We start from the raw sequence: 23,805 nt of genomic DNA, 5'->3' as shown, positions 1-23,805 counted from the left end.
CACCCATCAGCAACTATCGTTTTATACAGGAAAAAGAAAATAGTATATTTTACCGTTCTCCTTATGAGAAAAGTGCATAAATATTTTTTGTAGCATTCTTGGCTAAATCAAGATCTTGAGGCATACATGTCAAATACCATATGGGTCATCATCTCACACAGATTCACCATCATGCCAGAGAAAATATTTCTTTGTCATTTGAAATTGTCACTGTTGAATACCAAACTGTTCTAAACATAGGGCTATGTTTTGTTTTGTTCATTTGTTTTTTTTTTTAATATGAAAAATAATTTTTAAATCTGATCCTTGCAAAAATGAAATAATTTATTTACTTTTTCCAGGAGTAAAGCACTGGTTCACTTCCACTGTCACTTGATTATTTGTTTTTCCAGCACACACAGAACCTGAGGACTCTGTTCTTGAACTTTTTCTATAATAATAATCCTACTTGCAGCAGAAATTGAGATACTTTGAATGTTGTATCCTGTCTGCATTAAAGACAATGGAAGAACCAATTTACTCTGTGTTTTAAGGTTAAAATACTCCCTCCGCCTTAAAAACATACAGCCTTGTATAGGTCATAATCCCCTTACTTTCAAAGTTAGTATTCCTGGGCTGAAGCAGAGGTCTCTGCACTGTATGTCTCAGCCATTGGAGCCAATCTCAGCCTACTGATTTATTTCAACCTTCTGGTACTTTTATGTCATCTCAGTTTGAAAGGAAGCGTTTCATCTGCATAATTCCGTTTTAATTTGGAGGTGCGTTGTGATGGCTTCTCTGCAGCTTGGCTGGATAAGTAGAGATCTGCATAGGTTTCTTTCTTTCTTCATCTTTGTTCAAGTCAGTGACAATGGATGTCTTTTCTGTGAACCCTTACAGAAGAGAGAGGTGATGGAGGTTAATTCTACATGTAGAACTTCGGGTTTCATAAGAATTCTTCAGATTCTTCTTATCATAAAGCTGTTATTTTTGTTTTGTTTTGTTCGTGCAATACAGGACTTTTTCAACATGCTACTGTTTCTTCCCTTTGTAGTTTGCTATCTTGTGTAATTCATGAGGTCAAGTTAAAATAATTCTCAAATTTCTCTTTATTACAATCTCTTGCTTCTTTTTCATTTATTGGAGTTCCTTTTAAAAGCTCAAGTTCCTTCAACCTTTTCATTTGCGTATAGTCTTGTCTCAGAGTTGTTCAGAGCTGTATGGTTTCTGTGGCTTTCTTTTTCATCCTAACGCAAATATTGACAACACATCACGAGATCACTTTGCATACTGCAGGTTTCAGCACTAGTTTTTGGACCTGAGTTTGCTCCAGTGAATACTAAGTGCAAAGGGCTTATCCTACCACCCCTCTGGACTCAAACATAGACCACGATAGCAAAACTGTATGTTTTATTATTTATTCTTATTTCATAAAACCTTCATATGTACATGATGGCCCTTGGCAAAAATTTGACAGCCAATGATGAAATATTGTAGAATTTTGGGGGAAAATTTAAGGTTCATAGGAGACTTTTCCAGCTTTTTTCATTCCTTTCATTTTCCCACTAAAATTTTCAAACTGCCAATTAGGAAGTCTAAAAAGCCCATGTGAAGTTTGCAATGAATTGAACATTTACATAGCAACTATGTCATTAAAAAACCTTTGCTGAAATACGTTTTTATAAATGATTTAGAGAACAATATGAATAATAAAAGCTATCTTGATATTAAAATCTCTTTGTGAATAGTTAGTTTGAGGGAAGAGGGCAAAATTCAATGAATAAATTGTTTAGCCACTCCTAGTTCTATAATGAATTCTGGTTTTCAGTTTATCTGCAGAATGCACTTAGTACTCTTTCAAGTTTTACTAGTGGCAAAGGAATAATAATGATAAAAAAATACAGATTCTATATGTCATATCATTCTATATGTTATGTAGCTTCTCAAGTCACCTGTGAGTTTGGGTGCTTTGGATTTTCAGAAAAATCTTTAAAATTCTTTTAGCAGCCTGATTTTCAGTGCATGGGTGATGAACAGTTTGTGAAAATCAGAGTGTTTAATGAGTCATGAATTCAGTTCTTCAAATCACAACAAATTTTTGAGATTGTCTCTTCTGTGAATCGTAAGATTTATTTTTATTATCCCAGTATATATTTTGCAGAATGTTGTCAGCAATGTTTGTTTTGAGGGCTTTAAAGGAAAAATGAATTATCATTATCTTTAAAGTTTTCTCTTTATGCTTATGCCTTTCATAGTATTCTCATAGCAGTTTTAAAATGTCAGACTCGTGGATCCTGTTTTTTTTTTTTTTTTTTTTTTACTGCATAACCCATGTTTTGAAGGGGTCTAAGTATAGTTTTATACAATGCGATACTTCTTGTGCAGAAATAAGGACATGTACAGGAAATTGCTTGGGCTTGTAAAATATCTTTAATGGTCATCTTCATCTCTTTGCTTTTCGAAGTCTTTGTATCAGCAGTCCAGTCCCATACTATGGATGCAGGTAGTATCACCCCTTGCTTAAGAATTTTAAGGGAAGCATCCTGGATAACACAGTAACAGTACAAGTCTTAACTTATATCTAGCACTTCTTTGCTGCTAATATAATTTTGTATCCCTGCACTGAAGCTATTGGAAATTTGCATAAATGAACGTTTTCATGGAACTTAGAATAGCTGAGGCTTTGGCTATTGTCCAAATTGCCATTTTAATACAAGTGTATTGCTCTCTGAAGAACACTATTTTGAAAATTGGCTTCTAAAACTTGATCCCTGATATAGCCAGTTTGATTTTTCAGTCACTCGCTGAAGTCAATGGGCCTACTAATCATCTTTGAAGTTAAAACACGCTTTCAAGTTTTTAAATACCTAAACAAGAATTTCAAATTCTATCTCCTTTGATTATTGTCCTTGAAAATAATGGCCATATGTTTTAGGTAGTGACTGACTATTGAAGGGAAAATTAACACAAGTGATACTATATCAATGCTGTAGTGCTCATGAAATGAGATTAAGATTCTCAGAACATGACAGTGCATTTTAATAATAGGAGCTTAGCACGTTGTAAGGAATGGGTAAAACCATGGTCATGCAGAGAAAGAAAGCAACGGACCTAACTCTGTCAAATCCTGTACGCTCTTACATCTGAATCACATATTACTTTCCTTTCTTCAAGGCTTTTCCTAAGGACCTCCCTAAAGAAAAGCAGTCTAGCATTAGTAATCCTACTTAGTCTGAGTTACTTAAGAATTACTAAAAAGAGAAAATGACCTTGAAATCATGTATTTTTGTTGTCACTAGCTTGCTATGCAGGCAGTGCTGCTCTAGGGTAAAGTCAGCAAAAGAATGTAAAAGCCTTGGAAAGATAAGATGTTCATGGTGCAACAGAACAACGCTACGTGACCAGTTGTAAATATACAGCTGAAAATATTAAATCTGTAACTTCAGATTTTTGTACAATAGTGTTTCATATTACTTATTGATGTTCAATAGGGTTTTGTGTATGTGAGCAAAGTATGATTTATTGCCACAGAGTATTTTGTTATAATAATTCTTCAAAGTCTATAACACTGTAATTAGATGTCTTCAATTTTTCAAAATGTTCTATCTGCCCATGACAGGCTTCTCTGTTTATTGTTGTCAGACAAAAACCACACACATTCATAATGTTATTGCATGCCTTCTGGCATTGTTCATTTTTAAAATTCAGGCGGAATTGTGTTACATTGCAAAATGGCCGTCAGTGGTGTATGGGGAATAGTGTACCAGCTAGGCAACTTTCCTCTCACTAATTTTAATACACTAACAAAATAAAATGAGCTCAAGATGAACTACAGGGTGCTTTAAAATGAGAGAGAAAAAAAAAAAAAGAGAGAGGTGCTGTAAAATTGGACAAGAAATGAAAGATTTTTCATATGTTTGACCTAACAGCTCTTTCTGTGCTGGAGCTTGGCTTTACTTGCATAGGCTCAAGTCAGTCCTTTGGACTGGTTATGTGACATTACCATGAATAGGTCAAAAATGTAAAATGAATGCCGTTATCAATCCCAATATATGTTTGAAATAGAATCATAGAATCATTAAATACTTTTAAGCCTTTTCTACTTTCACCTTAAAATCATAGACAAACTGAGTACTCCTACTAAATTCAGCGGGGTTTCGAATTCCCTGCACACGATGAGGCTCTCTCGGTCCTGAGGCATCAGTGCCGGGGGCAGTGATGGCTCCCAGCTGCGGAGGGGAGGCCCGCAGGCCCTGCCTGGCCTCCTGAGCTCAACTGGAATGAATTTGTTCTGTATACATGAGGTAGCCCTGTTCAGTTGTGACATCTCACCGCAGAGCTGAACAAAAAAAAGCCTCTTCCACATGAAGCCGGAACGCTGCTCCAACTCTAATGAACTCTTAAGTTTTCAGGAACATAGGGGGAGTTGTTTCTGTTTTAATGCATGTGTCTGCCACCCTTTTAAAGAGTTGTTTTTACAATGTGTGGAGTGAATGCCCTAGTGTCCTTGTCTGTCTTAAAAATAACAAAAACCAGGTGTCACGAATTAAGAGAGGAAACTTGAAGGATCCTATTGCAAATGATATACAGCAATAAATTAGAAATAACTTGGTCCAGACAAAAGACAAAATTAAAAATAAAATAAAATAAAAAATAAAAAAGAATACTGAGTGGATTTGATACTAAATTGAAGTGGAGTCAACTGATAAAGAAAGTATTTTCTTAGGGTGAATTTCACAACAAAGCAATTAATAAAAGGAATTGAAATATACAATCTGCATTTGACTCCAAACAGAATGCTCTAGACTTTGCATCCTTTGTCATTCATATGTGAGAAAAGATGCTACTGACAAATCATTTCAACCAGTAGTGAGTTTTGTGAAAGCAGACTTTGCAGTAAGTCATTTCCTTAGTTTTTATCAGTTTATCTTCTACAGAAATGTAACCATGTATCAGTATCTTAAGCCTATAAAAGAGATTTCTCTGATCATGGAAGTCAAACTTAATAAAAATTAATTATTTTCAAAGTAGAGAAATCCTCCCTAAATGCTAATGGAAGACCACTTTTAAATACACAGAGGAAAGTTAGTAAAAATATGTGCCTCTCTGACCTACTTGTAATATAAACACAAGAGATTTTCCTGCTGAAGTGCTACCTTTGTCAATGGGACATGCTGCAAAGCTGCAGGGATTCTTTGTGCCAGCTCCCGGGGGAAGCACTTGAAGTCTGCATCCAAAATTAGTTAGGTCTTTGAAGATGCCTATTTTTATTTGTTTTGTTTTAATTTTATTTTCTGCGAATTTACTTCCATTAAAAAAGTGTGATCTGAAGCTGTGCCTGTTTGTGTATTTGAACCATTGGTTTTGGTTCGTTCTTTTTGAATACTTCCACACACTCATGCTAAAAGAAGAGCTGGCACTCTGTTTAGAGATTTATTTGTCAACGTAGCTGTTCAGAGGTATTTGAAAATATTGGAGGGCAAATATGTTTGTTTTTTGTTTTTTTTTTAATCTTTGGTGGTTAATTTTATCACTAGGATTTTTACTTTCTAAAACTGCTTGCAAGAACATGGCTGATGTATGTATCTTCCAAGTTGGAAGCATCTTCATTCTCATCCAGCTCAATTTTTTTCTATAGAAGGCTGTAAATTCACAACATTTAGAGATTCAGAACTCAGACACCTCAAATTTTACTGGCAGATGTCTTTTTGTGAACGGCTCCAATAGCACAGTGTGTAGGTAAAGTTGCGGGGCTAGCAGTGACAGAGAACCTCAACCAGACCTACTGCTGGCATTGAAAGAGTAGGCATAATTTATGGATGTTAATATCTTTAGTGAGATATTTTGGGAACATTAATAACCCCATCCCTTCAGTTCCAGTGTCAGGGCTGCTAACAGCCCCTACTGACTGGTGACATTAGCACAGGAGGCTGCTTTTTCTAGCATAATACATTGGAAATCATGCTCGTTGTGTGCCATACTTCATAATGGAAAATAATATAAATTGGAACAAGCTTATTTAAGTCCTTCAGACATGTATCATGTTCCTCAGGAACTGGCCAGAAATAGCCAAATAAATTACACCAGCGTCTTCAAAGGAGAAGTGTTTTTCTTCTGTTCAAATTCAGTCAGTATCATCCATAGCTAAACAAATAGCAGGTGTGAGCTCCAGTGAGAAACACACAGTTCAAAAGTTTGCCTGTGATTCACACACCAGTGGTCGGGCTGAGCTTGCAGCCTTGAACTTATTAGGGCCGTGTAAGGAGCTTCCTGGCCCCGGCTGCGCAGACGGGAGCGCTGGGAGGAGGCAGCTCTGTGGGCGAGGAATGCGCCGGGGTTAGAAGGCATGCTGTAATGTAAACCAAATTTCTCCTCATCTGGGGGAGGGGGCTTTACAAGAACTGTAATATTACTAGTCACCAGCCACTTCAGTATCCAGCAGCGCAGCAATAAGTTGAGAAATCCAAAGCCTCGACGGCTCTCGCAGCGTTGATTCCCAGGAACGGGCCTGAAGGCGACCAAGGGAGCCGTTCAGCAGAGCCCTCGCAGTTCAGAGGCCAGCAAGGAGTACATAAAACAACCATAAAGCTGCTTCATCGCGCCTCTCCCACCTCCCACTTGTGGTCCAAGAGCCACCAGACATTCCCAGCACCTAATTTCCCAGTGCTGAAAGCAGAACAAAGAAAGGGCCGTGATTCAGCCTGGGGATTTCTGCCTGCACTTTTGCCTTTAGGGGCTGCCGCCACTGATTTTGGGGTCATTTGCCTGGGAGAAAAATATACATGCTTTTAGTGCCTATTTATATTAACTTTCTGGCAAACATTTTCGGTTTTATGTAAACATCAGTATGTTTTGAGGAGATAGAATTTTTCACTTCTGCTAGGGCTTTTATTGCTGCCTGTCTGTAGTTTTGAAATCTGTTGGATTGGCAGGAGATTTTTGTGGAGTTCCTGACTCTGTTATCCAGCAGTGAACTCTCAGAGAAAGTAAATCTGAAGTTCATGGTGATGTCTGGTGTATCCAGGACTTGATTCTGTGACCTATGTTTCTGCAGATATCATTTCTTATGTTGGAAATAATAAAACTTAGCAAAGGAAATAAAGGGTTTGTAGGAATAAATATGCTTAGAATATATTCAACTAATAACTGAAAAGGAATAAACTGTAAGCTGCTTACATACAAATTACCACAAAATGAAATAGGTTATTTATTGCTATTTTGATGAAAATCTATCTAATCAGGTTTTTCATATGTAACTATCTGAATTATGGAGCTCAGCCAAATGAGATCCGATAAAATCTCAACTACCCACTGCATTACTGCATATTTCATTTGCTATATATCTTTACCATTTGAATTTACAATTTGAATATTTGAAAGAATGAAAAACCAAAAGAAAATTAAATTTCCATTTGAAAACAGGAAGCTGTAAAGCCTCATCTTGCAAACATTTGTTCATATTCATTCACACAGGAAATTGTATGGATTTAAAATCATCTTGGTAAGTGCTGAAAACAGAGCAGATTTGTGCAATCCATGAGCAAGCTTAAGCTTGAAGAGTCAACTACGGAAGAAGCGTACTTCGTAATTACTAGTGAACTTCAGAATTCTCTAAAATAATTTCAGATCATGTTTGTTCATGCAATTAAAAAAATCAGCTATATTTTAGTTTATTGTAAAAGGAACATGACAAAATGTATAGATAGATTTTAGAATTAAGAACCTGCAAAATGGCACAGAAAAATCAAAAACGTCAAAAACTTTTGAAGCGTGATAAATTGTAGAAAGCCTTTGAAATATTTAATATTTAAAATGTAATGGATGTTCCAGCTTCTTTCCAGGCTCCCATTCTCTCAGTGCTACAAAGAGCTCAACCCATAATCTGATGAGGTATTCTATTAAATGTCACTTCCTTGCTTTGTTGGCTCAAGAGAATGGGCAACAGAGGAGTAGTGATCGTGCCAAGTCAGGTTGTGTGCCATTGAATTTAAGTGTGGGATCTTGCTTAGCACAATCAAAATTGTTAGAAGAAATTTGTAAGGTATTAACTAATAAAATGTCAGTGTAGAACCGCAGGACAGAATTTGAGGTCCTCCTCAGTGTGGAAAGTAGCTTAGATTTTTTAGAACTTAGATTTTTTGCATTTAATCCTGTTGAAATCAGCAACGATTGGTACCTCTCCCCGCTTTCTCACTACCTTACAAGTGAAGGGAGGATGAGAGCAGCTGCTGGTATTATGAGGCACACCTGGTGGGAAGGAGTGTGCTTGTTAAAAGAGCTTTGTGGGTGCTCTTGTGGAGGCTTGCTCATGAATAAGGGGTTAAACAGGAGCAGGTAGGTTGTTCTAGGAGTTATTTCTTAAGAATTAAAAAGGTCTTTCCTTGCTCTCTAATATGGTGTACTTATGTGCATATATGTCTTTTGAGTATACATATATGCTTGTATATGTAAGAGGATGATATAGGGATATATAAGTGATGCTGTGTAATGGAGTGCAACTCGAGGAGAAGTTTCTCAGCTGTAGGACTGAGATACTTGCACTTACTGCTTTGAGCTACTTAAAAGGGCTAGACAGTGGAACTTGAGCTTTCTTTTCTTGATAAACTTAGGCCCAACATAGGAAAATAAATCCAAATGCTACTTTCCTGAAGCAAGATTATTTGTGCTGTTGATAGCAATTACAGTGGAAACGTGCCTATCCTGTTACAGAGAAATGCTCGGGTTATTCCTGTAATGAGTTATATGACTACTAGCACAATTCTTGCTTTCTTCCTCAAAACCTTGCCCTTAAAAACTGTGGTTGAAATTGAACCATTGGGGATAGTGTAAATGAGGCTTTTTATTTTTTAAAGCAGAAGGGAAAAATTACCTACTGCAGTTACAGTAAACAAGCTTGCAGTGCTCTATAATGAGCAACTTTAATTGTACCTGAGTCCCACTACTCATATCTGCCAGTATTTGTAAAATACTATTAACTAATTTCCAGTTGTTAAATGGCAGCTAATTGTTGAGCTTTCTTCATCTTGAAATAATCAAATGAATTAGCCTGAAAAGGACATAGTTAAACATGTGAATGGTATGTTTAGGTAGCTGCTTTGTTAAGGGTGTGTCTATCGCTGGTTCAAGTCAGCGTTCATTGAATAAGGTGCCTTCAAGTTGTGCTCTCTTTTTCTGTTTCATTTGCATCACATAGCATGGTTAGTGGGACTGAGGCATCTAAAAGGAACAAGTTTCACTAGGAAGCCTGGCGGGATGGCTGGGTTGCAGGACCTGGGGTTGGGGTGCTGTTGGGTTGCCTGCAGCTGGGCCCCGACCATGTCTGCAGCTGGAAGGGCAGCCGCGAAGAAAATCTGTCTGTGCCTTGGTGGAGCAGGCCTACGTGACACAGAGCAAATGGACTTTCTGTGTAAGGAGAGCAACTTCATGCTCCATGAAACCAGATAAACCTCAAACTCACAAATGTAACTGAGCTGATGACTGTGGCTTAATACAGTGTTGTCAGTTAAGAGCTGTTCTGCACTAGAAGAGCAGTACTTGGTACTATGGGGAAACTGCTGTTTCTTGCTAACCTTTCCCCATTTCCCATTTGGTTTTCAAAACAGAGCTATTCTTGTCTCGTGCTCAGCTTCCAGGAATGTACCCAAATGTAGCCAGACACTGGAAAGTGTCTGGGGAGGGTATCAGTGCAAGAGTGGGGTCCTGAGTCCTGTCTGTAGCCATCTTAGTGTGCTTGACAGCCAGCTGAACTCAGTTAGCTTCATAACTGAAGCCAGCTGGGGTTTTCCACTGCCATCAGGAAAGGGAGGGACGGACGTGCAGCCTTCCTGAGCCACCCATTTGGAAAACCATGTTAAAAAGTGGTTGAAGAATGAATGTTTAAACTATTTAGAAGGTTAAACCTAGGAAGATGATGACTTCCAGCATAGCATTCATTGCCATTCTGCCCTTACCATTGTCACTCTATGGCATTACCTTCTGCAGACAGGGCTTGCTCTGGTAGTTTATCGCACCACACCACCACCCCTCCCCTTTTTTAAAGCTAATTAAGTGTTCCTATGATATTGAGCTATATTGCACCTCTGGCACTGCCAGATGTGTCAGGATCATTATGACTTTTTGCTGACTTCTGTGTAATAAAAATAGAAATAGAGTAGAGCAGACATTGAAATAGAACCAGTAACAGAGGCTGGCTGGAACGCGCTGTTACTGCTAGGCTTTGAGGTTAGCTTGTCCCTGGTAGGTGAAGGAGCTACTGGAAAGAACATAAAGTATGAATTATATAGCACAGATATTTGTGCAAGGAAAAAACTGGTATTTTTAGAAAGTTTATCTGACCTTTTGGAGTTCAAATGAAGGTTATATGTCCAGCTCATAGTCCATAAATTTTAAAGCAGGAAAAAAAAAAACACACCACTTTCCCCTCTTTCCAGTGTAATGAAGACATTCTCTTCTCTTTCAGTATAATTGTATTGTCAAATGGAGGACTGTTCAAGTAATCAGCAACGTAATTAGGAAAGCTTTTTTGCTCACTCTGTCTTCAGTTGAAATGCAATCCTTATTTCTAATGCCCTTTGCAGCAGGGCAGTTTTCTTAAAGGAGAGGGAGAAAAAGAAAACTTTAATGAACAAGAGAGCCAAGGGAAACTGATACATTATATTTTTATAACAGTCTCAAAAGCAGCTTCAGCTTTCCATTTTTAGCAAGTAAAACCCAGGTTATGAGATTTACAAAATATAATGTATGTAACTGATCTTTTCTTTCCCTTCCCATCTCCCCTTTTTATTACTCCCTTAGGAACTGCAGATTCCCATGCTCTAGGACATCTTACTTACTAAGAGAAGTTAAACCGAGTAGCTCGAGAAAACTTCTTTGGAATTACACTGGTATGGCTTGCAGAGGTTGGATATGAGCAGATGTGCTCTGAAGACTGTTTGATTCCCTACGCTAGGGATTTCTATTGCATTTTAGGGAAAATTTCCCAGATTTAGCATACTATGATTTATTTATTTCCAGACTCTGCTGGCTCTGTTTTTCTGCATATAAGATATTTGAGACTTATACTTGGAGCTGTTGATGAACAAGTGGGACTAGGAGTATAAAAGAAAAACAGAGCCAATCTTAGAGAGGAGGATATTGCTAATGAAAGAACGAGTTTCTATTTTTGCGTTCCTTGAAAAAAATATGGTAATAGGAACCAGTAGTGTGCTTGGAAACGTGTGGCTGGAACTGGTAAAACTTTTCCAGGGTTCTGCTGAAGGAGGCATGCAGTTTAAAGCTTAAAAAAAAAAAAGTGGACACTGAGGAAAGCCCTATAGCCTGCATGTGATTTCTTAGTAGCTAAGAGTAAGAAGCCCAACATGTCCTGGGCTGTGTGATCTGTGCAGGGCTGCATCCTACTTGGTGTGTGTACGTGAAGTACGAGGGCCGCTCTCCAAAAATGCAGTTGTATCAGACAAATAGTTTTACCCAACAGCAAGGTGTGTAAATTCATGTCTGCCTTTAAGACTGTTGATTTCCAGTGTTACAATTCATAAACATGTCTATTTTTTTTCTAAAAGGTGCTGCTACAATGTTTTTACGTATTTCGTGACAGCTTCTATGTACAACTTTTTTCAGCTGAGACTGATAAAACTGTTGACTTACTATTTTAAGCAGGTTAGACAAGGTGGTGGATGGAGTCTGGAACATACATCAAAATAGCTGGTTGTTTTTACAAGAGTGAAAAGCAGTTCCCCTTATTAGATTTTATAGTATTCTCCGTATGGTTTTATTTATTAGCTTACCATAAATTTTCAATGTCCTATTTATCAGGTATAAAACCAGGTTCTCCTTCATCTTGGTTGCTTTTTGTATTTTACCTCTCTATAATCTTTGTTCTATGAATGCGGGGTAGGTAGGACTCAGTGCCCAATTGCTCTAACAGTGCTATCTGATTTTATTATTTAAGAAATGATACTGAGTTTTGGTTGGAAGAAGGGCCAGTTGACCAAACCATACACAGTTTAGTGAATTACGATGAGAACCTCCTGATTATAGCTGGAAAATATGCTGAAAATCCTTCTTTTGAAGGATAGGCTGAATTTTTATTTTAGCTAGAACAAGAGGCAAAAAGTAGACAACTTTCTTTTTGTTTATATTTTTTAATGAAACTGTATTTTAATGTGTTATTTTTGTGACTATAGTATTTTTTTCACAATTATACTAATGCTATAATTAATAATTTCAAGCTGAAATATGTACTTGTTAAAATCTGGAAATCTTGCCTTGTGTTTACCTGGAAAAAAAAAATGGTCCAAGCCATTTTTCAAATTAAATTTGGATTTAGAAAGTGTTCTGTGTTTTGTTTTGTTTTTTTTTTTTCTTCTGCTGTGCTCAAAGTTACACATAGGAGCACATAAGCAACAGACACTTTCATTTTTTAATTATATATAGCTCATTCCTGAGCCATTGTTAGCAAGAATTCCATTTGTTTCTACACGGGAGTAAAGATCCTTTTTTTGAAGTCAAGTTAATTTTACTTTGATACTTTCTGGAAAAATGAGCACAAATGTATCTGCTTTAATCAATTGTAATTAGTCTGTGTTTTGCCTAAAAGTTTTGAAAACACATGTAAATTTGTAAAATGAAGATTTTCAATAGAAAAATGATTTCTTTTCCTGTTGTAGGAAATTTTTCTAGTATGTAGGTAGTAAAATGTTTTTCATAGCATTTTATTTCACATAAATTGGATTTTTCTACTGTAGGAATAAACTAGGGAGTGAAGTCTCTTGACAAAAGGAAGATGGTCTTTTATGAAAGCTTTATGGAGATCAGAGACAGTCTGAAGAAGATCAGGTTTTACATACTCGGACAAATCTACAGTACAATTTAGCATGTCAGATATTGGAGTCTTCCCACCAAATAAAGTATTTGGTGACAATATTCAAATACAAAATTAGACCAGAGAACTTCTGAAAATCTGACAAATGGTTGTTCTGAAAGTATTGGTTTCTCTGCGTAGCATCAGTAAAGATAATTTACAATTTTTATTTGAAAAAGATTTCATCTTTTCTAGCGAGGTCTAAAACCTCCAACTTTTTCCTTGTATTGTATTATTAGAGGTTTCTATGCATACATTTCCTGTACTCGTTGATACTACCTTACTGCAGCAGATTCTGGGCTCAGCACACATGGTCTGAAGTGGAGGAATGAGGAAAGCTTAACCTGTGTATCTCTGCTTCCCTTTGACCAGGGCATTTTGCATTTGCTCTAATTAGCAAACTCTTATAAGCTCTAATCCTAAACCTTTCCAGGCTCATTTATTGCGATGACTTTACTTGATTTGAAACACCACAATAAGTAAAGATTTCTGAATATAAAAGCTTGAGAAGTACACATTAGTTATCCACCTGGGTGAGAATTTGAATTACAGGCTGTGTGTCAGTATTGATTGCTCAACCATCTTCATCCTGCTGTCTTGGATCTTCCATACTGTTTCTGATCTGAATAGCTATGTAGCCACAGGAAAATATGGTTACATTAACACTTCCCATCTTAAATTCCCGTATCTGCTCTGAAACAATGAAGAAATTGTGAAGCATATGGTTAACTGCTTGTCACATGAAATGGTTTTGGAATCTGCAGATGTAGTACCAGGCAGGAGAGCGGGTGAAACAGCAGTGTGTGCTGCAGCTTGATCTTGGAAACAGGAGAAAGTAACAAACATTTTAAGTAAATGGTCAAACTAGTAGAGACTGAAGTTCATGTGCGGGGTATATGGTTCTGAGAAACAGTCCTTTGAGAGAATATCCAAATGAGTAAATCCTTGTCTGAGCTGAGTTGGGTAGTGTGGGTGCTAACTGAAGATTCAGGATCTTAAGTAACTCTTCCCTTGAGTGCTACGATTAAAACAAACAAAAAGATAAGCCAGCTTTTTATGTACTCTAAATAACTAAAGAAGTATCAGACCGTCTTGCTTTCTTCCCAAAACAGGCAATGTGTTCTTGGAGCTCAAGTCACGTAGTATGGCAAGTTATTTTGTTTTAAGAATTGTAGAAATTAATTTTAACAGTTAATGGTGCTTTCGCTGTGACACCTGCAAGTGTACATGAAAGAATGCATTATGTATCGCAATCTAGTAAATGAGAAGTGCTGCAGGAAGGGATTCATTACTGACTTGAGGCCTTTCCTGCCCACAGTTGTGCTCAGAGCAAGCTGCAATAGGTCTTTAAGCCTGAATTTGTTTTCCAGTCTCCCAGTTTATGCTATAAATGCAGCAGTGCACATTGTGCTTCTAAAAATTTGTGTGGAGTTCTTAGTGAAGTCAAAGGCGTTGTTTGGCTTGATGTTTTGGCAAAATTAAATTAACCTCAGAAAATACAGATTTTGCTTGTAAGGATGAAAGAAACAAAAAATTGAAAATTCTCAGGAAATGGTTAGGGATTTTTATATTCCTAACTGAATGCTGCATGCATTAACACGGTCTGAGTGTATGTTAAGTAATGCTTTTAATTTTTGGATTTACCCTTTTTGCTCCCATTCCTTATGATATGACAGGCAAACAGAGGGAACAGATATTTCTCAAAATCACTGTTACTCCGGATCGTTTTAGACTGACTGAGAATTATTCTTGCTGGAAGATTTAACTTTCGTTTCACAAACCTATATTTCCTAAACTACGCCTTTAATGACTGAGAAACTTTGAAGCAATGAACACCTTAGAAAGCAATCATTTAAAGTAGGAAGAGGATGACAAAAACATGTAAAGCATTTTCCGAGTGAATTCTCTACTGGTGGCTGCAAATACATAGTATTTTCTTAATTTAAGAAGTGTGGTTAAAAGAGAATAACTAAATACTAGTCAGCTGTGATTAAGTGTTGCTTTCTCACAAGGCACCTGATCTTGTGTGTGGGTGTGTGTTGTTTTTTGTTTTTGTTTTCCCCATCTATCTGCTTTGGAGAATACTTTGGAGACAAAGGTTATTTGGATACCATTTAGGTACTAAAAGTCATGGCTAAATGCAGGTTGGTGTATGTCTCAGGAGTATGCTTAGCTCACTGGTAGTAATGGTTAAAAATCGGTTTTAATTACTGATTGTAAGATATCTTGTACCCCACATTAACATTTTATGTATCACCTACTTCTGGTTAGAAATTTTCTATGTGAATGATGCAAAAATATGATAATGTTATCAACGCAGATGTGCCCTTTCAACTCTGAATATATATTATATATATATCTTTTATTCATATTTCCTAACTGGTTTCATTTACAAACGTCAGTTTTCTGTGTTTTCTTTCATCACCACGTCCCTCTAAGGCTTTGGCAGAACTTGATGCAGAACTGGGTATGCTACAGAGCATGTAGGCATGTGTGGACAACAAAAAAGAAAGGGAAAATGGAAATATAGCTGTAGCTTGCTCAGGCGTCTCATAAAGAAGAGTTGCAGCAAGGTTGATGGAGAGATTGTCAATATCTCAAAGCCTTTTATTCTGATCTTGTCTTGTTTCTCATAATCTGTTGTGTTGCTCCAACTAGTATCTCAGCCGAGCTGCATCGTACTACCTCATAAAACAAAAACACAACAACCCCAAGAGCTCGTTTCTTTGTCAGTGTTGCCTGCCTGGGGGTAATGGCACCAAACATGATCTATGAAGTACATCAGTTTGTTTAGCTACATGGTAGGTCCAGGAGATCATTCTGGGGAGAAGCCAGTGAATATCTGTGAAGTGTTAAGGATGCACTGAAGGCTGAAAGAATATCAAAACATGTGACAGAACCGCAATATGTGAACCTAAATTCCTTGTCTCTGGCTCACAGATGACTTCAAGCTGACAGAAGTTTCATGACAAAAGCTTCTAAGGAGAAACCAGTGCTAAAAGAAACAGCTCAGATGCTAAAGAACTAAAAGGGCAGGCTGATGCAAAGGAAAAAGAATGGTCCCAACATAAGGATCTAGAAAACTTTCAAAATATTTTCATAATATCTTGATGCTCCTTTAGTGTTGTGTGTTGTAAACAAGACCTGTTGACTGCTGAGCATGTTTAAAATCTGTCCCATTTAGGTGCTCTGGTAATGTCCTTTGAAAATCATTTCTTATCTGCAGGTACTTCTGAATCTAAAAAGCTACCATAGCTTACAAACTTGAAAAGATGTCCCACTTGAAGGACTAAATGCTGTCATGATTTTTATTAGTTATTTAAGTGGGTTGGCATGTGGAAAAGTTTAGGTACAATTTGATTCTACTTTTGTGTTTAAAAAAAAATAAAATAATTTTAAAAGGGTATATAGTCAAATGCATCTGTGAGCTTTCTGAAAAACGTTATATTCTTTCTCACATCTCTTGGTGGAGCAATGTAAATGTGCTCAGGTGTTTACATTTTAGGTTATCACCTTTCACAAGCACCTGTGGAACACAAATGGCTTTGTTTCAAGAAATTAGAAGAAAAAAGCTCTACTGTTTTTAATGTAAAGAAATTGAATTCGTGTTTTACCAAACCAAGTTCAGAAGTACTTGTTCTGCACAGTACTTCACGTGCACTCTAGCTGAGACAGACGTGCTGTATGGAGATTCGGGATTTATTTGCATGTCTAGAATCAGAGGCCTCGGGTGCAGCTGTTCTCTAAAAGGCTGTGAGTCAATGGCATTGTCGCTCCAGCTATACCGAACAGTCCAGGGGGTGCTCAAGAAAGAAAAGTTCTTTTCTGCTTTACAATGACATAATAATCATATTTTTTTCTGAGTGGGAAAGTCTTTAACTTTAAAACCCCACTGGAAGTCCTGTTTTTCTTTTCTCTTTCTCTATGTATTTTAAGATATATATTTAAATACTTTTTATTTTATTTTATTTTTCAAATTCTGATACTAGGTTGTTTTAAATGTTCTAAAAGTTTAGAGTTTTAAAAGCTCAGAAGTTATTGAATTCCCTTGCCCTTTTCAATTCCTCCTTCAGGGAGGACTGCAGTCCCAGAGTTAGGTGTCTGTGCTGAGCTGGGAGTACTCTGGAGGGCAGCTTCAGGGGCTGCGTTATCTCTGTGCTCTAAGCTGCAGCTTCACGCCACCTGTCCGCTGAAGGAACAAGAATCAGCTCCCTGCCATGCTGGCGTAATGCTAAGTGGAGCACAGGAAAAACATAACATTGCTGATTTAACAGAGAAGAATTTACAAACAAAGGCGAGTATCTCAAATGATGTGTGTCCCTAGCTAAGGGGCTGTGAGTTATGGTGTGATGCAAGGTTTGAATAGTTCCTGGAGTCGATCAGTGCTATCGGTGAGGTGGCAGCCTTGTCCACAGCTTGGAGCGGAGCGCCAAAATGCTGTACTGCTTGTAAGACTGCATGCTTCCTGGAGGCTACCAGTTGTCTATCGCTTCTTCTAGAACTTCGAAATAATATTGTCACTTGCTCTGTAAACAAGTGGCAGAACCATTTTCTGTGGCTCTGGGTGTGTCAAAATATGCTTGATGTTTCCCTAGAACGTGTGGTTTTCTGATGTCAAAAGAGCTGATTGCTAAAATAGAACAGTCTTATTTTACAGTGTATTTCAGGATGCTTAAATGTTGAGCAATTAATAAGAAAAAATATTAAAGCAGAATGTCAAGGGAAGAAGTTAAAATGTTTTTTGCCATACATCCACAAATTACTACTACTACTATTATTTTTATACTTCCCTGTCTGAAGGATATAGTCTTGTAACAGGTAACCTCTATCCAATATATTATTCCTTGAAGATGTTTGTTAGAGATGTTTACATTGATCATTCTCTCTAAGGAAGAAATAAGTCCTAATGTTCAGTCCACTCAGGATTGTATTGGCTATTCAGCATGTTAAGATACTCCAGATCATTATTTTCTCTTTCATTTCAAGAAGAGAGTCACGTATCTAGAGGAAGACAGGGAAATTTTTTTGTACCTGCTATTTTGAAACTAATATGTTTGCAGATGGATCCATGTAAACTCTATTTAGGGAGTAAACATGAGGTCATTGCTTACCCACGCTTTCCAGGGTGAAAAATGTCCCTAAGTTTCATCACATTGCAGTGTGCACAGCTACAATGCAGGCTTTATGCATTGTGTAAGTGTTGTTTTCTGCTGAGCTGGGCATGTTGTGTATCATCGCTCAGCCCACAAATAAAACTCTGGCCTGCCTTCCCTTGACAGGGGCAGCACTCTGCTGTTGTCTCCCATAAGTCCTATGTTCTTGCACACTTTTAGCATCTTCGTCCAGCAGTGTTCATGCTGTGTGTGTTGATTACAAGGAACGGTTGTTTGTATTCCTTGCACGGGAATTTTCACTATGCCATTCTGCAAAGGGCTAAATTTCATATGATTGTGCTGAGAACTAAAAGGCAATTAAGTTTGTACCCGCATAAGAAAAATGCAATTGGAAGAAATAGCTTATAAATGACACTACGTATTATGAAGTATTCTTTCCATGGGGATTGTTCAGAAATTAGAAATTTCCTACTTGTTCTTATGGATATTCTGTTCAATTACTTCCGAGTGGCAGAAAAGTGTATGTACCTCCCAGACTCATTTTTGGTTATACTTCAATTAGTTTTTGGCTTAGCATCTATAGTTTGCTGTTAACTTTGTTATTATTAGAGAAGGTTTTCTCCCAGCAAACATTTAATTTGCACCATCCACCACACTTTGCAGCTGGAAAAACTATTATAAATAATGATAGTGGCTTTTCAGTATACCACTTAAAATTTTCAGCACCATGCTAGAATTTTAACCTCTAGATGTAACGCTGTAATGATATGTCATCCCTAAATAATGAAATGCTGCTTGCCTACTGAAAGTAGTATACACCTATTTTCTGCTTGAAAATTGCAATTGGTTCTTATGGTAGCTATACTTTTTCAAAAGTGCTGTCCAGACTAGTGTTATGATGGAAAGCAGGGATAGCAGTGATAGGAGGAACAGGGTCCTTATAATCAAAGGATAAGTCTTTAATGAACCAGCAGGTTGTAAATTAAATGCAAAACAAACAAAACCCTGCCTCCTTAAGAACAGCTAAATAAAACAAACAAGTAAAAAAAAAAAACTCGATTATAGACAATGTACGTGTTCTTGGTTGCTAATTGCTTGCTTCCAAACATGCTATGGTTGCCAAGTGGCTTGTATTTTCAGGCAGAAAATGCATAGTAAAGATGTTTTTATTGACCAATGGATCAATAGTAAAATAATTTCAAAAACTACATGGGTGGTAGTGGCAACATCTGAATGTTAGATTGACTACATGCAGGTACATCAAGCTTTAAATTTATTTATTTTTAATAGAACAGTTATAAGCTGGATTTGATTCCCTCTAGAGGAGCATCATTAGGAAGAAGCCTTCTCAGCACAAGTTTCTTCACCCTATGGTATTAAAGTATGTTAAACAAAAGTTATAAGAATAATTAAATCCCTACTTAATTTCATTGTCAAATCTCTTTTTGTAGGAACCTCTCTTCTATGCCTTCTCATTGTGTAACCTACTACAGGCAATGCTTGAGTATGTCCTTACCAAATCAAAGCATTTTTTTTCCTTTTTAAACCAGAGACTCTCTCTTTTTACTATCTAGAAAAGATGTTCCTGGGGCAGAATAAATATTGCGGATTTCTTTGTTTACATGTGACATGTGGTTTTGTGATTTCTTAAAGAGGGGAAAAAATAAACCTTGTGAACTTCCTCATACAACAAAATAACTTTCTTGCAGACTCAGACCAGTCTGTGCACTGCATTTTCAAATATACAGCTAAGTAATAAAGGTATAAAATGTTATCTTTTGAGTCTGGAAAAGCTTTAATTCACTACAAACTTATAGGGGAAAGAATAAAGAACTTTCCTTTATTGCTGTACATTTAGGCTTGAACTGTTTTTGCTATTTCCTGAAATTCTGCATTTTCATGTCTTTTTACCATTTTTTTTCTTGGTAGGTCAAATCATCAGAGGTAAGGCTAACATGATACATGTGTACATTCCATTGTAAATGCACATTTCAATGACAGGATCATTAACGTATCTGAAGTCATCATGGTTTCATTCATTGCTTCTCATGTAAATAGTGTCTTACCGCATTGTGCGCTGTCACTTGGACTTGTAAGAAATTAGAAGTTATTGATCTTGTTTACCACAGTGCCTCTTTAAGAAGAGGCCTGCGTTTCCTTGCAAAATAATGCTAGCTTTATCCAAGCCTGTTGGATAATGTAGGATTAAGTGTATAAATATATACAAGTCACTGCAGTATCCAGAAGTTATTAGGGAGGGAGTAGTTGAATGGTGTTAACTTAAAAAGGGTAAAGTCTTTATCCCCTAACTGGCTGGGCTCTATTTGCTTCAAGGAAAATCATTATATTGACTTTTTTTGTTTTTCTTTCTTCCTTTGTTTTTCTTTTTCCTTTTCTTTCTTTCTTAAAAAAAAAAAAAGACACCATACTTGGATTTATGCTGCAGTCTTTTAGCATTTCAGTGTTTCAGAGCAGTTTCACAGAATCATTTAGGTTGGAAGAGACCTCCAAGATCACCTAGTCCAACCTCTGATCTAACACTAACAAGTCCTCCGCTAAACCATATCATTAAGTTCTACATCTAAATGTCTTTTAAAGACCTCCAGGGACGGTGACGGTGACTCAACCATTTCCCTGGGCAGCCTATTCCAATGCTTAAAAACCCTTTTGGTAAAAACGTTCTTCCTAATATCCAATGTAAACCTCCCCTGGCGCAACTTTAGCCCATTCCCCCTTGTCCTGTCACCAGGCACGTGGGAGAATAGACCAATCCCCACCTCGCTACAGCCTCCTTTAAGGTACCTGTAGAGTGCAATAAGTTTGTTACAATCTCTTCACTTGCTGGGGAGAGAATGGGGCAATTGAGATATTTTCTGCGTACTCTTGAGATGTTCAATGGCTGACAAGTGGCGCTATAGGAGAATTTCAGAGCTAAAGAATAATAGAACAAATGGAATGAAACCAACCCTACAATATTATACAATACTGTATAATAATGTGAAACAGAACTTGATTAGGAACAAGTAATAACTTTTTTTTAGCCTCTTCAAATAGCAAACAATTTTACTGTCTGGAAAAAAAAAAAAGGCAAGTCCAGTAGTGTGGCTCTTCCTGTTAAACAGAGGAGCATTGGTTTAATGTTCGTTCTTTTGCAATGGATAGTGCTTATCTCTTGAAGTAAACAGTGCATAAAGGATGCTAGTGTGGGCTGGCTGACTTTTTTTTTATTAAGTTTATCCTGGTTTCTTCAATAACAATTTAAAAGTATTTTGATGCTGAAATGTTTATACAATGCCTCTCATTATCCTTTGTACTGAAATCCTGGTGTTACCTGATGCCTCACAGTTTCCTTACAGAAATGATTCCCTCTCACCAAGAGGATGAATATCGTATGTTCTTAAAAGAAACTCAAAAGGTTTCCTGGCAGCATTTCAGATTGAAGATAGCTTGGCTTTCATATGTATTTGCTTGATTTTAATACTTTGTTTAGTTTTTAAAATAATGCTTTTAGATCTTGAAGGTCTGTACAAATATCCATGTTTAGTGTCTCTCTGTATCTCTTTATTATCAACAATACTCTTCCATTGTATCAGAAGTAGTTATTCAATTAAATGTTTCTCAGAAGGTGCTTGGGATCTATTCCAGGACTTGTCCTTCTTGGTGTACAGTAGGAAAACAAACCTTCTGGTGAGTAGGAAGTCAATATGCTGTTGACTTTAGCTCTCTTTAGTCTAGTACCTAGTAATACTTTCTTCCATTGTATTTACATTGAATATCATATTAATTTTTATACATATGTCTCTAAAGATCATTTGGAATACCTGCACCATAGTGCATCCAAATCTCATTGAATATCAACAAGATTCTCTTCTGGTTTTGCAATGTTAGTGGAGTTTTGTGGAAAAATTTCTGTTTATGAGCATTTTCTAAAAGCTTAAGACTGCTGTGATAATGGTTTTATAATGTTTTATAATGGCTAGAAATACACTTTATAAATCTGATTCATGCAGTTCTTTCAATTAGATAAAGTAGTATATTATACAGTAAAAATTATATGAGGTTAATTTATGGCTACGGATGTGAGCCATGGAAAACAGAGAAAGATAAATGTACTCATCAAACATCAATACAGTTGAGATTCTGTGTCACTAAGTATAGTAGTAGATTAGAAGTGATTATAGTAAAGTCAATGGCAGTGCAGTCACAGAAATAAGAATAGACCCGTATGATGTGAGCAGGAAACAGCACCAAATGAAGGCATTCTTAGCACTGTAATCTTGTTTCTCAGTTTGATGTATGTGGAGTCAGGATTGTAAGAGTTAGTAGCTCTGTTATTAGCTTTCCTTCAGAAAAACGGATAACACAGGCTTATAAAAATATTCATTCTAATTAGAAACTATAGTGGTTGAATAAGCAGCAGATCAGCATCTGGTTGAATGTTTTCATGGCATTAGCAGTAATTTGTCAGACAAAGGTGAGTTTTCATTAGGTTGTCATCTCTGACTTTTGGAAATGAAATTGTCATTCCAAAAGAGTTTATGAAGATTAAAGGACCTGTTGTCAAGTTCTTTAAAAAAAAAAAAAAAAGCCTTTTGAGAAAATTGGTTACTAATTATTTCAGTAATATGCAATATTCTGTTGGTAGCTGACCTTGATAATAACTTCATAAGTTTAAAAATGACAGGTGTTTTAAATGTTTTCATAGTAAAAAGGCCTAAATTAACTGAAGCTGTAAAAGCCATATGCTTGAAAATTTAAACTGCTTTGTTGACTCTTGAGACTATGATATTTGTGTAGATCAGTCACGACCACCTGAAACTTTCATTTTTATTTGGTGTGTAGATTAAATCCTCCATTTCACTCACTGAAACAAGACTGCAGAATGACACTATTTTTTTTCCTTTTTTTTAGTATCACTTTCTATTAAGTATAACTTTCTATTAAGACTATCTTCGTATAAAGTTATTATACGTGCCATCTTCAGACAGCATAAATTGTACAGCCAGGCCGTCATGAGAATGTGCTGTTGAATATTGTTTGAATTTTCATGATCACTTATCAGTACATATGTACAAAAAGAAATAAGAAAGTGTAGAAGCTCTGAATGCCATCACAGAGCCAAATATGCCAATTCCTGCTCTGCAAAGGTGGTATCTGAGCTTTCTGTGGTAATGGAAGAACTGTGGTTTCTGTCATGGTCGGTGTCCAAAACATGGTGGCCATTACTTGGAGTCCAAATATATCCAGCCTGTAGCCTGTTGTATCAAATCTGTATCTTCTGGTGTTTTACAACCTACATTGTACCAGAGTAATGTGGTCCAGCAAATTGGTTACTTGGCTGGAAATATAAAAACACTATTGTGTGTTTATAGTATTTCAGGTGAGCTACATGATGTTAGGTGTCATGTCTGCCAGTGTCCGTGTGGTGGGCTGACCTTGCCTGACTGCCAGAAGCCCATCCGGCTGCTCTCTCACTCCCTTTCCTTAGCCTGACTAGGGGAGGAAAGGAGAGGGAAAAGTTTGTGCGTCAAGATAAAGACAGGGACTGTCACTGGCAAAACAGACTTGACTTGGGGATGATTTATGTATTTTCTTAAGTATTCTTTCACAGAGTTGCTGCCAGCTTTGCAGGTGGGCTGAGCTGTGTCCTGCAGTGGGTCTGTTGCGGGGCTGCCTGGAGCTGGCTGCGTCCGGCCTGGGGCAGTCGCTGGCCTCTCCTCACAGCGGTCACTCAGCAGCTCCTCTGCTGCCGGCACCCTGCTGTGGGCACCCAGTACGGGCCAGAGGCCGGCCGGTGAGGGGCTAAGCGGGAGTTTAGCATCTGACTGCCTCAAAGGAAGCGAGCTTAGTCCA

At 37.2% G+C, this 23,805-nt stretch overlaps 1 protein-coding gene across 6 annotated transcripts in view; it reads left to right on the top strand.

Annotated features, from left to right (window-relative positions):
- The window catches only part of CDH11 (cadherin 11), a 362,720-nt gene that overhangs the window by 66,877 nt on the left and 272,038 nt on the right, over positions 1-23,805 (top strand). The window lies entirely within an intron of this gene.

This window comes from Anser brachyrhynchus (genome assembly GCF_964034855.1).
Source record: "Anser brachyrhynchus genome assembly, chromosome: 12".
Classification (NCBI taxonomy): domain Eukaryota; kingdom Metazoa; phylum Chordata; class Aves; order Anseriformes; family Anatidae; genus Anser; species Anser brachyrhynchus.
Note: the sequence above shows the minus strand (reverse complement) of the source record. Positions and strands in the feature narration are given on the sequence as shown.